Source organism: Macaca nemestrina, chromosome 6 (genome assembly GCF_043159975.1).
Source record: "Macaca nemestrina isolate mMacNem1 chromosome 6, mMacNem.hap1, whole genome shotgun sequence".
NCBI lineage: Eukaryota > Metazoa > Chordata > Mammalia > Primates > Cercopithecidae > Macaca > Macaca nemestrina.
In genome coordinates, this window is record NC_092130.1 from 51,267,518 (window position 1) to 51,280,721 (window position 13,204).

The following is a 13,204-nucleotide window of genomic DNA, read 5'->3' on the forward strand; positions in this document are numbered from 1 at the left end:
GGGGGTTACAGTGAGTCAAGATCACACCACTGTACCCAGTCTGGGCAATGGAGCAAGACTCTGTTTCAAAAAAAAAAAAAAGAGGCCGGGAATGGTGACTCACGCCTGTAATACCAGCACTTTGCCCTCAAAGTTGGGCAGATCATGACATCAGGAGATCGAGACCATCCTGGCTAACATGGTGAAACCCCATCTCTATTAAAAATACAAAAAATTAGCCAGGCATGGTGGCAGGCATGTAGTCCCAGCTACTCAGGAGGCTGAGGCAGGAGAATGGTGTGAACTCAGGAGGCGGAGCTGACAGTGAGCTGAGATGGCACCACTGCACTCCAGCCTGGGTGACAGAGCAAGACTTTGTCTAAAAGAAAAGAAAGAAAAGAAGGAAAAGAAGGAAGGGAAGGAAGGGAAGGAAGGGAAGGAAGGAAGGGAAGGAAGGGAAGGAAGGAAGGGAAGGAAGGAAGGGAAGGAAGGAAGGGAAGGAAGGAAGGGAAGGAAGGAAGGGAAGGAAGGAAGGGAAGGAAGGAAAGGAAGGAAGGGAAGGAAGGAAGGGAAGGAAGGAAGGGAGGGAAGGAAGGAAGGGAAGGAAGGAAAGGAAGGAAGGAAAGGAAGGAAGGGAAGGAAGGAAGGAAGGGAAGGAAGGAAGGAAGGAAGGAAGGAAGGAAGGAAGGAAGGAAGGAAGGAAGGAAGGAAGGAAAGAAAGAAAGAAAGAAAGAAAGAAAGAAAGAGCAAAGATTCCTAAACTATGAATGAGGAAGAATGAGAAGAGTACCACTTGCAGTTGATGAGCTGCACCTCAGACTGGTCTCATGACCTACAGACCAACATCTAAAAGTCAGGATTGTCATTTTCTTTAGAAGATTTGGAGTCTCTGCAACCACTGGATCTGCGTTTTCCTTTGGCAGCAACCAGGTGGAGCTGAGTAGAACTTGCCTCTTTAAAATGTACATGTGCACTTTCCAGTGTGCCAGGCCCCATTTGTCTCATTTCATTTGTTTGGATTACCTGCCTTGCACTGTGACCAACTGAGTTTGAGAGCTCTGGGTTATGCAGTGCCTACTGTACATTGGCTCCAGGTCACCTGGCCTGACTAGAAACTCCCCAGCATATTTGTCTTTAATCAAGAGTGACTGTATATAAATCATTACCCTTCAATTGAAATTTTAGACATTGTCCTGGTACATGTATTAACAAGCCATCCTTCTTCATGGCTGATATTCAGTAGTTCTTAAGGCCACACAGCTAGTAGTGGAGCCCATAAACAGTTCACACATTGCAACTCCTAGCCTGGTACCCTAGATACTTAACTTCTGTGTTCTGAACGATCTAAAAAGGTTCTGAGAATTAAGTTACATAATATAAATCAAGCACTAGTCAAAGTGACTGGCTCATAGTAAAGTGTTTTATCAATGCCAAGCTGCTTTTATTACCTATTTTGTACCTATGCTATTCACCTGTGCATAGGAGCGGCATATATCCAGTGTATATAGAACAGTTGTTTTTAGATAATTAGACTGTAAACTCCTTCAAGAGATGATAAACTTGAATATTTCCTATCCTGTTAAAGAAAAGGCCATGAAATACTTTACACATTGAACTGATGAACCAAAGAAAAAAAAAAAAAAACTAAAGCAAAGACTCTGATCTGAAAAGCCCTAATCTGAGAATTTGTCATCTAACGTTCCCTAATTGTGTCCAGTTCCTCATCTTTGCATTAACCACCCTATGTGGCCTTTATTTTGTCTCTCTCACAAGACTCAGTTCCTTCAGAAACAGTAGCTCTCTCTTCCTCAGACCGTCCCCAGCAGAGGGCCTTCCCTTATGTAGGTAATCAATGTAGTACTGAAAGGATAAACAAATGAATCCATATACTCATTCTAGAGAACTCTTGGTAGCTAAGGTTTGCCTGCATTATGTTTTTTTGTGTACTAAAGTCCTTTAAAACTTCTGCCCCTACAGGCTATTGGTGACACAACATCTTGTGTTGTTGGACAATTTTAATAGAAATAAATCCCTATGCACCTGAAATTAAATCTTTCTACATTCCAGTTAGCCAAAATAAGGCTTATTGGTGCGGTATCCAAATTTTATCAATAATCACAACAGGCTTGATTTTTCCAGAACCATGCTTTGCGGTTTTGCAACTAAGTGTGGATTGAAATCATTTAACATCCTCCCTTCCCAAGCATCTTTTAAAAATATCTTTATTAGATCTTTCAAGAGAGTAAATGTTTTTAACAGGTAAAGAGGAGATCCTGAACCTATTTTGAGAAGTGCTGACGAATCAAGCTGATCTAAACATACTACTATTTAGCAAATCCATATTTTCACAGAAATTATTTCAATATCAAAATAAAAATCTATAAAATATGCTTCAGAAAATAAGCTTTCATTCATTCATGAAAAATAAATTATTTCTAACATTTAAAATGATAAACATTCTAAAATGATAATTTTTAAAATGCCCACAACATTCTCATGTCTTGTTCACTTTTTTTTGTTTGTTTGTTTATCAAAAAGAAAATGAGGTAACATTTCTTAGTCATGCATTTACAATTGTGTTCGCATTTTCTATATTGGTTCTTAAAATTATAAATGGTATCATTCACTGAACAATTACAATGATTTTCTCTTCTAAAAATCCATATAACACTTGTAGGCAATCAGTCATATTGCATTCATGTTACTTGGTTATGTGAAAATTCTCTGTGGCTCAATTTTTAGCCCTAAGCAAGCTGCAGGTTTTATTTTAAAGAAAGGTTTACAAAAGAGTATGACATTAACACTTACTCTTGAGATGAAAGGGTAGACATTTTTTGTCATTTCATCCAACTCTATTTTCTCTGTGAGGGCGCTTAGACATATCTCAGACAGGCCTGTGGAAGGTTGCTAGCAAGAGCTACAAGAACCAGAGCCCTGTCACAGACTCTGTCCTTCCCACCACAGTACACTGCGTCTGTCTGTTGGGAGACACTTCCCCTCGGACTTCTTGTGGTCTTACATGTCTGGCTGGTATGCCAAGGCTTCAAGGCCCTGAACACTCTTTCATCCAGGGCATTTTTGTTTATGTTTGTGTAGCTGATAACCTGGAGAGATGAAGTAGCAGCTCCTTTTGGACAAAGAGCAGGCTTGCTTACGGCTTGCTACAAAAGCTCAGTATAAATCCACTGTACGAATGGCATCTGTCTGGCACATATTTCCTCACCCCCATGGGACTTGGGGGCAAGGGGAATCGATGCAAATATGCTAATGTTGATGCTGCTTGCTGTGCCGTAAGTAACACAGTCCTTTGTTTCTGATCCTGAAATCTCATGTCTAGTGCCAGCATCCATGAAACAGTAATAGGCTAATTGATCAGCCTGTAAGAAGAGTAAAATCAAATCCCAGGCCTGAAACTGTCTGATTTTGGCTTGAAAATTCATGTTTAGAGCTCCTTATTGTAGCAACTGATTTGATTATAAATACCCAAGACATATCAGATTGGTCAGTATGAAAAGAAAACAAGGGTCCATATACATGTTCCCAATCCTCTGAATTCTAATAAACTCTTATACTAATTTATATCACAATCATTTATGTCACTGACGAATTTATATTTTACAAACCTTAAGGCTAATTAACATATTCAGATACTCAGAAGAGTCAAAGATTTTTACTTTTAGATAAGTATGGAGGTATTTTGTCAGCAAAAGTAAAATATGCAGAAAGTAATTTTTCAAAGTCAATGATTATTCCCTGTAGACAAAACAAACTATCTCTGAAAGATCTGAATACATGGCTTGAGTTAGTTGACAAAAAAATTTCTAAGACCATTGCATTTTTGAATGCAAATCTAAAGCAAATTAATGAAAACTTAAAAGAAATTTAAAAAGAGCAAGATAGTTGATATACAGTGGAACTTCTATATTTCTTAATGAGCTCTCTAAAGAAAGTATTTAATGTAAGATAGGAGTCTTGAAAAAAAAAACAAGCTATGTATAGCATATCTGAGATTATAGAGGGTTGTCTACATATATCAAAAAGAAACTTAGAAATAAAAAGCTCTCAATTTGCCACCTATGCTTCCTGCATCATCATGACTTGCTCAGAGGTTTCTCTAGTGCCTAGTATGGTGTCTGGCTCACAGAACGGGAAAAAGAGTATAATACAACTGTTACAGGTACAGTTACTAAATCCTAGACTAAAATCTCGAGTTAAAATTTAAGCCTCTCCACTTCCAACCAAATGGATGATCTTGGGCTACTTATTTACTTTCCTCTTTAGTTACATCATAGGTTTATAAGGATTATTGAGTTAATAGACATAAAGCACTTAGGTACCTGGCACATAGTAAATATCTAGTGAACAGTTCCTAATATGGGCACTCAAATGTTGAAATAAATTTTATTAAGTCAAAAATCTGAAGCACAGAATTTAGAACTGCAATGAATCTTAGATATGAGTCTAATCTCTTTATCTTGTAGATGAGAAATTTGCCCCAAGTGTCAATGTTATTAAGAATGAAAGCAGGTCTGCCATTTCAATGCTTTCCATCATACAGGGCATACATAACCACTAGCTCTTTCTCCAGCATAAAGAGGGAAATCTCTCATTTTTCTTTTGTTCTTTGCCAACTCCCTTCAGCAACCGCAACCATTTTTAAATTTGAAACAGTATGTGTATATGTGTGTGTGTATATATATACATATATATCTCATCTTCCCTATGACCTAACGGGTGTTTAGGGAAAAAAAAACATAATTAGGTGATCTTCATATATACTCACACACATATACACATACCGTTTCAAATTTAAAAATGGTTGCGGTTGCTCAAGGGAGTTGGCAAAGAACACAAGAAAAATGGGAGATTCCCTTCTTTATGCTGGAGAATATATATATATATATACACACACACACACACACATACAGTCATGCACTGCATAATGACATTTCAGCCAACAATATACCACATATATGACAGTGGTCTCATAAGAGCATAATGGGGCTCCTCTCCTCTATACAGGTGTACCTTTTTTATCTTTTACCATATTTTTACTGTTCCTTTTCCATATTTACATATGTTTAGAGGTATAAATATTTACCATTGTGTTACATTTGCCTACAGTATTCAGTACAGTAATATGCTGTACAGGTTTGTTGCCTAGAAGCCATAACACAGGCTGGGTGTGCAGTAGGCTATACTATCTTGTTTTGTGTAGGTACACACTATAATGTTAGCACAATCGCCAAGAATGAGATCATTTAATCATTCATTTCTCAGAATGTATCCCTGTCATTAGGTGACATGACTGTACACATGTATGTATGCAATGTTTGATGTAAAACATGATGTCTACCTACAGAAATACATTGATGTATCTAATATTGACATCATGAGACACAGGTAAGTAAAACACATGTAAGTTTTGCTTAGCTGTGTGTGTCTGTCTTACCTGTGTCTCAGGATAAAGCACTCACTTATTGGCATACCAACAATAAAACCAAAGATATGCTAAAATTCGGGTGATGACTAACTATTTTTGACTTCTTCACTCATGCTTCATGTATTCGTCCTAGAGTGTTGATTTCTTGCAAAAATACTAACATTTCAACGTTTTAATTTATAAAGCATTCCATATTTTTAGTTGGGGCTGCCAAACAGGCTATTTTAAAAGCACAATATGAATTTTCCAGAAGCACAATTTAAAGTTATGTGTAATCAACATACATTTACAATGAGTGCCTATGTATTAATTATAGGTTCTGTGACAAATCACCTCTCATTTCTTGCATCTACTGTCTGAAGTGGGAGGAATGATTTAACAAGGAAGCAGCTGCAAGAACAATGAACAAATCTGAAGTCGAGTGACTTTTAGAGTTAAGCAGTAAAATATACTGTGCAACTAACAATTATACAAAGAAATTAAATTTCAGATATGATAGTTGTGTTCTAAGTTGACTATTTTCTGCAGTAATACAAAAAGCTAACCTTAAAATGAAAAATGCCACATTATTTAACACAATGGATTATAGGATATACATTTTTCCTCTCTGCCTGATTTTTCTGGAAACAAATTCAGAGCTAACCAGAATGTAAAAGACAGGCTCATTTTAGTCTCCTAATGGCATTCAGCTTCTTGTTGCCCTCCTCCTTTTCTCATTATTAGAGATTGACCATAATGAAAGCATCAGAACAACATTATTACATTCATAAGTCAATCTGCTTGGCTCTTCTGTGTCAAGGATTCCATAAGTTACACGGTCGCCAGTCTTGCAATAATTGCATATGTTTGACTATCAGGCAACAAACTAAGAATGCATGGATTTGTTTAATAAATCTAACTGGCATAAAAACCTAGTACCACTATGGGGGAAATGCAGATCAAAGGATTGCTGGTGAAGAGTCAGAAATATCACCTATTACTGAATATGAGACATTTAGCACAAAAATATCTCTCCTCGTCTTCCCTATGACCTAATGGGTGTTTAGGGGGAAAAAACCATAATTAGGTGATCTTCATTATTCAAAAACAAATTGAGTATTTTTAAATTTGTGAGATAAAACTTATAAGCCAAGAAGCAAGCAAGGCATAAGAAGCTTCCTGAATCTTCCCATCCATTCAAAAATATTTATTGAGTGCAACTTCTGTGATAAATGTAAGTTCTAGGAGCTGAGGATATGGATAAACGGTGAACAAACATACAAAAATCCTCATCTCATGCACGTGAAACTTACTTGGGCCAGGCACTGTGGCTCATGCCTGTAATCCCAGCACTTTGGGAGGCCAAGGTGGGTGGATCACCTGAGGTCAGGAGTTCGAGATCAGCCTGACCACTATGCTGAAACCCCACCTCTACTAAAAATACAAAAATTAGTCAGGCATGGTGGCAGGCACCTGTTGTCCCAGCTACTCAGGAGGCTAAGGCAGGAGAATCGTTTGAACCTGGGAGATGGAGGTTACAGTGAGCCGAGATGGTTGCTACTTCACTACTTCATTCCAGCCTGGACAACTATATCTCAAAAAAAAAAAAAAAAAAAGAAAGAAAAGAAAAAAAAAATTACTTGGAAAGAATCCAAATTTTTAAAATAAAATTTATGTTAGTTATCCCCAAATGGTATGGAAAAAAACAAAACAGGAAAGTGGGTGGGAACTATATATGTAGTGGTGGGAAGAAGGACCCTAATTTTAAATAGGGTAGTCTGCAAAGGTCCACTGAAATGATATTTGAGTAAAGATATGACAGTGATAAGCATGTGGATATCTGGGAGAAGATAGGGTCAGGCAGAGAGCACAGCAAAAGCCAAGGTCCTAAGGCAGAGTGTGCCCAAGATGTTCAAAAACAGTAAGAGGCTGGAGTGTGCCTTGGATAAGGTAAACAGGGAGCAAAGGATTAGAGATAAGGTCAATAAGGAGAATTACATATGGCTGCAAATTTGCATCAAAGACTGGGGACTCCAGCTTTTCCCTTGGGTCTGGCTAGCTGTGACTGCTGTGATCATTGAAGCATGGGGGCAATGACATCAATCCTGCTCCACACTTCCTCTTTAAGAGAACTGGCATCTTCTGCTGTGGTCTCCTGGAGCCCTGAGATACCATGTAAGAAAGTACAACTCCCCTGCAGGGGAGACAACCAAATGTCCATCAGTGACAGAATGGATTAAGAAAATGTGGCACATATACACCATGGAATACTATGCAGCCATAAAAAAGGATGAGTTTATGTCCTTTGTAGGGACATGGATGAAGCTGGAAACCATCATTCTCAGCAAACTATCACAAGGACAGAAAACCAAACACCGCATGTTCTCATTCATAGATGGGAATTGAACAATGAGAACACTTGGACACAGGAAGGGGAACATCACACACCGGGACCTGTTGTGGGGTGGGGGCAGGGGGGAGGGATAGCATTAGGAGATATACCTAATGTAAATGACGAGTTAATGGGTGCAGCACACCAACATGGCACATGTATACATAACAAACCTGCACGTTGTGCACATGTACCCTAGAACTTAAAGTATAATAAAAAAAAGAAAATGACTTGTTAGACACAGGAATAGAAGCTAATTTTTTTTTGTCAAAATGTTTGCTGTGATCTGAGTATTTGTGCTTCCTTTCTCCCAGCCAAATTCCTGTTGAATTCATATACCAATGTGATGGTATTAGGACATGGTGGCCTTTAGGGGATGATTAGATCATGAGGGCAGAATCCTCATGAATGAGATTAGCACCTTATGATAGAGACTCCCGCGAGCTGTCTTGCCCTCTTCCACCAAGTCAGGACAAGGCAAGACGGCCCTGTGAACCAGACCTGGGGCCCTCACCAGACACAATCTGCCAGCACATGGGTCTTCTAGTTCCTAGCCTTCAGAGCTTCAAGAAATAAAGTTGTGGTTTATAAGCTGCCCAGTTTATGGTATTTTGTTATAGCAGTCTGAATGGACAGACAACGTCTTACTCTGATCTCTCAGGCAGAAATTGCTATTGAATAATAATTCATTCGATGGTCAGCTTTACGTGTCAGCTTGGCAGGGCTCTAAGTTCCCAGCTATCCAAATACTAGTCTAGGTGTTATTGTGAGGGTATTTTGTGGATGTGACTGAAGTTCATGATCTTTAAGTAATCACAATTATCCTTGATAATCTTGGTAGGCTTGATTTAGTCAGTTGGAAGCTCTTAAGAGTAGAGGTTTCTAGAAGTTCCACCTGCAGACTGCAACATCAACTTCTACCACAGAGTTCTATCCTGCCCTTCCTGATGACCTGCCCTACAAATTCAGACTTGTCTAGACAGCCTTCCAAATTGGGTAAGCAAATTCCTTGCAATAGATTATTTTATATCTCCTACTGGTCTGTTTGTCTTATTGAACCCTGAGTGATATGGTTTCTAATGAACAACTGGGGAAAGAGAGCAAGAGGAAACACCTAATAATGTAAAAAAGCTTAAGAGCCGATTCATACTTCAATTCTCATTAAAGCGCCTTGGAAGGGATGACCTGGCACAGAGCCCAGAGCATCCTTCCCTATACTTCTCCCCTCTCAGCTCCAGGCTGGTTCAGGAGATAATCCCAAATCTTCCCAAGCTCCGAAGTTTGAATAAGGCTGAGAAAACGCCAGAGGCCCTAGAGAAAAATCTGTGGTTAAGAAAAGGCAGAGTGAGCTGTAAAAATATGAAACTGGGAGCCAAGGGGAATACACAATTCAAGCAGTATGACAGGGTCTGTAACCAGAAACCTGTGAAGACTGGACATTTGGAGAAAAGCCAAAGACCAAGGGCCAGTCAGCAAATAAGCCTCTGAAAACAAAGCTATTTACCCCAAAAGAAACAAAAAAATCTTACAGTGATTATGTTTAGCTATGTTTTCCACATCAGTAGAAGCACAGGGCTAGAGAGTTAAGTTCAATTAACACAGATGTTTGATTTTACACACCTCAGATAAGAATTATCCTTCTCTTTAAGGGAGGAGGTTTCTGCCTTTTCCTGTTCTGCAGTTATCACTTGTGCTGTGACATTTCTTTGACTCTTTGAATCCAGGACCTAAAGGATGCTGGAGATGGGAGCCCATGCCAGGAAACCAGTGATAAGGAGCCCAACTTGGGACCTGAACCTTTAGGGAGATCTCAGTTATCGTCTGTGGTAGGCAGATTAACAGTCCACAAAGATGTCCATGTCCAGGGCAAGAAAAACAGGTAGATTGTGCCAAATAACATAGATAGTACCACTGAAAATATAACTACACTGCATGAATGATACAGGGAGGAGCAATGTGGAGATAAGATAATGCAAGTAAGCCAAAATCCTCATCTTCCAGGGGAAACAATTAGACATTAACTAAAAGTTTAAATAACACCTTTCATAAGCATATTATTCAGTTATGAAGGCAGTTGGCAGAGGAGGACAAAAAGGCTGTTAGAGTGATTTCTTCCAGAGAAGAAGAATAAGGGGCAGGGTAGTGAAGGGAAGGAGTAGGAAACTCCTGCTTTTCACAATACAGTTCCACACTCTTGTTTTCTTAAGACATCCTTGCTTGTTATGGTATTAAAATTAAAAAAAAAAAACAACTAAACCCAGTTTTCTGACAAGGACTCATTTAAAAAACAATGTTTTTATTTAATTGGGGGAAAAAGTTCATTTTATTGCAAACACTAAGTGAGCCTAATAATATCCACCTGAAGTCCTGCATGTTTAGGAAGACAGCTCTCTCCTCAGGTAAACATGATTGTGATTTTTTTAAAAAGCCAAATACAAAAGTATTCATTTTTTATTGCTGCGTAGCAAATTACCACAAGTGTATCAGCTTAAAACACAAATTCATTACCTCATGGTTCTGTAGGTGGACGTACAGGCACAGCATGGCGATTCTCTGCCCACGGTCTTACGAGGTGGAAATCAAGGTGTCAGCCAGGCCTCATTTCTACCTGGTGGCTCTGGGGAAGAATCTCTTTTCAAGTTCCTTCAAGTTGTTTGCTGAATTAAGTGATGGTGGTTATATGACTTAAGTCCCTACTCCCTTGCTGGCAAAGGCCTTCTTCCAAATGATGGAGGATCCTCACATCTTTACCATGTGGTCTCTTACATCTTCAAAGATAACAAGGGAGAATCTCCCTCCTACCGGAGACCCCTCACTCTTAGAATCTCTTTAGACAGCTAGAGCCCAGTCCCTTTTAAAGACTCACCTGATTAGTTCAGGACCACCAAGCTAGTCTCCCTATTTTAAGGTAAGCTGCTTTGAGACCGTCATTACCTCAGCAAAAACTCTCCACACCCGTTACCTAGTTACCTAGATTAGCATTGATTGCATAATTGGGAGGAGGTGTGTGTATACCAGAGCAGTGGGACTCTTGGGGTCCATTTCAGAATTGTTTCCCACAGCAAGCAAATCAAGATTATAATCTCTCCAATAGGAAATAACAGGCTATTTACGTACTGTAAGTCAAAAATCTTTAAGTATATAAATGCAATGCTGAATTTTTTTCCCAGCATTATTGAGATCTAGTTGACAAACATTGTAAATATTTAGGGTGTGTGCTAAAACACTCACCTCAAAAAGCCTCAGCAAAAAACTCTTCACACCTGTTACCTAGGTACCTACATTAGCACTTGATTGCATAATCAGGAGGAGGTGTGTGTATACCAGAGACGTGGGACTCGGGGTCCATTTCAGAATTGTTTCCTACAGCAAGCAAATCAAGATTATAATCTCTCCAACAGGATTTAATAGGTTATTTACATACTGCAGGTCAAAAATCTTTAAGTATATAAATGCAATGCTGAATTTTTTTCCCAGCATTACTGAGATATAATTGACAAACACTGCAAATATTTAGAGTGTGTGCTATTTTGATATATATACTGTAAAATAATTGCCACAGCAAAGCTAATTAACATATCCATCATCTCACAGGTGTGTGTGTGTGTGCATGCGTGCGAACATTTAAGAACTACTCTCTTAACATACATCAAGTAGCCTGTCTTCCAAAAATAAGTTTTCGTGATAAGATGGTCTGCTGTTCAGGTACAATAAGTAAAACTTAGGAACAACTTAAAGGAAAGCAACCTAAGAATTCTAAAAGCCAACTCCACATATTTAAAAAATTCAGTTCAATCATATCTAGGTAATTGATAAATCTCATTATGGTAGCCTAACGATTTTTAAAATATTTTAAATCAAAGTTTACATGGTGAAAGAATGCTCCGTGGAGGACTAAGGAAGCACTAATCAATTTAATGGTATGGGAAAATTAATTCAAAATCAATAATGAAAATGACTAATTTTCATGTATTTTAGCCATTCCCCCAAATTAGTTAGGAAATGTGCTTTAAAGAAAATCATCAAGGAAGAAATAAGCCTAGATTGAAGGTTATAGCCAGAGAAAGTTATTAGCAGTAAGAGTATATCCCATTAGCTTTGCCAATCAAAATTATTGTTACAGAAACTGTAAAATGCATACTCTTTTGTATATATTTATTGTTCCTCTCTCTTTTCTTCAATAATCCTTAGCATTATCACTTAAGGTAAGAAAGTACAGGACAGGGAATTAAGTAACCTCAGTTCTCATCCTGCTGTGCAACTTTGGAAAAGTCATTTATTTCTGGGCCTCACTCGCTGTGTCTGTAAAATAAAACCATTTTAGAATTTGGGAGCTGAAATGGACCTTTGAGATCATGATCTTTATAGTTCCACCCAGCTCTAAAGTCATATTTACACAAACATCAACTTTTAGAGAGGGAATACATTCCACGTTGAGAAACGTATTACTTTAATGGATATAACAGGGCATTTCGTTTCCTGATTGGAATAAGTTATCACTTTAATTTTAGAGTAAGTCTCTACAGATGTTTTAGCATTTCAATAAGTGAATCCTCTTGCTCCTGCTCCCATCCCCTTGCAATTCAACACACGGGACTACTCTTTTGCTTATGTAGTCAAGTTCTCTATTTATATCAGTTGAAAGAATTTCATTATCCTACAAAGTTACAGATGCTTCCAATTTCAAGGCCTAATGCATTAAAATCAATTTGGTTTTTTTGTAATAATAAAGCCTTGTCAGTGACCTGCTTGGCACGAAGTACAAACCAAGAGAGAAGGCAGAATTCACAGTTATTCTGAACTTCAGTATTATATTGACATTCCTGGACCTCTGATATGATTTAATTCAATTCACATTTACTGAGAATTGTATCTGATTTTGTGCCACATCATAAGTTTCCTAGGGGCATATTTTTATCCTCAGCACAAAACACAATGTTTAGAACCTAGTGGGTCTTCAAAATGTTTCCAAAATGACTATATATAATGCACAATCTCTGCTTTCAGGGAGTTTATAATATCGCAGGAAAGATGGAAATACGACAAACGACAAAATGAAATAAAATACTAAACCACATGGTGGTATCTGTGTTATACAGAGTGGCCACCAGAGATGTTAATGTTGTAATCCCTGGAACCTGTGAATATGTTGTTACATAGCAAAAGAAAACTTAGGTTGCAGGTGGAATAACGTTCTGATCAGCTGATCTTAAATCACATGAGCTCTTAAGTCAGAATGAGGAAGACAGAAGAACGAGTCAGACAGATGTGACATAAGAAGAACCAGATACACCTTTGTTGGCTTAGAACAGGTAGAAATGGGGCCAAAAAAGCAAAAAAAAAAAAAAAAATGGGTGAATGCTAAAAGCACAGAGCAGCAAGGAAATAGCTTCTTCCGTACAGCCTCCAGA